Genomic DNA, 2,529 nt, shown 5'->3' on the forward strand with positions numbered 1-2,529 from the left:
AAATATAAATGCGTCAAAATCATGGCATGAGGAACCAGCCAAGGTTTGTATGTTTTATCTGAACCTGTGAATATCAAGTGAATCCTTCATCTATTCACTAGCATCATTGAATTACTTACTCTGAGATGCCGTCTGGGTACCCATAAGAAAAGATGCTATACTCTGCTGTTGAGACTGCCGTCACGTAGGGTCCATAATAGCTGTCTATATCTGTAAATGAAGGCAAAAGTGGAAGTCAATAAATATGTCAATGGCGGGATGTTAGAAAGGATATTGTAGTGTGGGTTTTAATTTATACCTTATGTTCAGTTGGGCGAAAGGTGTTTGGGGCGGGAGGAGGGGTGGAGAGTGGTTTCCGATTATTAACCAGTATTTGAGTTTTTGTCATCAGCGCCACATGACACGTTCAAAAACAGAAGAGGCCGGTGTCCTACTCCATGAAACATCCTGCGTCTTCCTGGAGTAGTTTAAGATACTGAAATGCTTATCATGACGCCAAGCTTGAGGTGGACTACAATAAATAATCACTCACTCTACATATTATAAATCTATCCACAAAACACACAGGAACAGACAGGGAAAACTGTTCACCTGGTCACTATAAGCACCACTGTGAACATATAATTCCCCTTTAACAATCTCCATCCAGCAACCATACGGGCACAGTATACTATCAGAACAAGTGACTTTATATGCATTCATACTGCACACGATAATGATGCACCAACCTCTTTTCCGATAGCGCAGTTCAAAGGCGTCTGTGTCCGTCACTTCAGACGCAGGGTAGCGTATAGTGATGACGTTGCCGGAACTTTGGAAGTTGTTGGTGTAGTTGCCACAAACCAAACCGAGTATGGCGCCGGATACGTCTACGAAGACGAAGCATCAATATGGAGACATAACTCTCGAACCCTCCTTGAACATGTATCTGGTTACTGAAGGACGTGGTTAGTTTATTGAAATATGTGAACTGAACAACAAAGATAGTATACTACTATACAACAATACAACTGTGTAAATACAATGTACCCATAAAACAATGTTTGCCTTTAACCCTAAAAAGCTGCAGGTCCTAAGGACCCAGAACCATAAAAGGTTGTGGGTCCTGATCAGAATGTGTAGGCCCTATATTTTAGCTACAATATAAGTAATTCCAGGCAAACAGGGCCATGAAGCCCTGCAGAAATCAGAAGCAGTGGATCCGAGTGGTGTTCAGTCGGCTTCGGGTCTAAGGACCGGGGTTGATTTCGAACGCTGCCACAAAGACATTTTGGATGGCATGAATCAACTTGGAATGAGTGAGCGTAGCTGTTACTTTAAACTGGTGTGTGACATAAAGGACGTCACATGAGGAGTGAATATTGGTAACGGAACCAGGCCGATACAAACAAGTTCCAAGGTCTGGGCATGCGTCAAACAATACGATGCGACGTCACGGACTAACATGTTCGAGGCTATGGCCCATTCTATCCGAAACGTTTGTTATGCACTGGAATCGGAATTTCTGCTCGAATTGTCTGTGTTAAAACGTGATAATTTTGCCAAGAACTTTGCTCTTTCTCCCTACATATCAAAGCGCTCCTACAAACGTTGTTTGATCAAGGTTACACGTTCAATATCTGAGTACAGCTTCAAAATGTTTCTGTGGTAGACATATGGATGATATTGACACATCAGTGACAAAATTTATGTCCTGTGCAGTTCCCAGGTTTGACGAGTATCATATGTATCCACGTTTTCTTCAGGTGAATGATTGACTTGCCTTTGTGTGTGTTTATGCCGGGCAGAATACGCTCACCCTCTCGCCAATACTTGGTATCATCACGACTGAGTGATTCAAAAATACATGGTCGCAATACGGTTGGAATCGTGTTATCGTCGCTGCTTTTAGCAGATACTACTATATGAATACGGATAGGGTTCTGTCGCTTTGTATTGTTAGTAACATTCGTCGTGGACAACCTTTACATTCTGCAGTTCCAACCGACTGTGTGCATTATTTAAATGTCTGTGGGTGGTGACAATAACCTCATCATTTTTGCGTTTTGATGGCCTGATTGTATTTATCATTTGCTTACTCTACTTGGCAACACACGCGTGAAACAATCCTGCTTGTATATTTTCTGTACGCATTTTGATGCTGAATGTTTAGGCACATTCAACGTAGATTATGTTCTTGTCTGTAAATTTATCCACTATATGCAGGGTTCCCCATCAGTCGTTATCCGATCCTTTATTTTAACCCATAACTATAGATGATGCATTGACCTGGAATTAATAAAATATTTCGCTCCGTCATATAGCTGGAATATTGCTAAGTTCCCCGTGACTCTACATGCAATACTTTACTTCATAGCTATATGCTGTAATTCATAAATACTTCGCCCCCATATATATAGGGAAAATTGCTACATATCTGTACTACGTACCACCATCATGCACGACGATGCTGTTACTGACGTCACATAACGGGTGCTGCGTTAAGTTGACATTCACGAAATCCAGTAATATAGGACCTGGAGATCCTGT

The 2,529-nt window shown here is 41.6% G+C and overlaps 1 long non-coding RNA gene across 1 annotated transcript; it reads right to left on the reverse strand.

The window, feature by feature from the left end:
- Positions 1 to 464: 464 nt before the first annotated feature.
- Positions 465 to 2,529, reverse strand: LOC124258845. The gene is made up of 3 exons (XR_006893699.1): positions 2,430 to 2,529; positions 1,039 to 2,268; positions 465 to 475 (listed from the first exon to the last, which is right to left on the reverse strand). It is a non-coding gene; the product is annotated as an uncharacterized LOC124258845 (long non-coding RNA).

The sequence above is a fragment of the Haliotis rubra genome, unplaced genomic scaffold, assembly GCF_003918875.1.
Source record: "Haliotis rubra isolate DU_JTF1 unplaced genomic scaffold, ASM391887v1 Scf70, whole genome shotgun sequence".
Lineage (NCBI taxonomy): Eukaryota > Metazoa > Mollusca > Gastropoda > Lepetellida > Haliotidae > Haliotis > Haliotis rubra.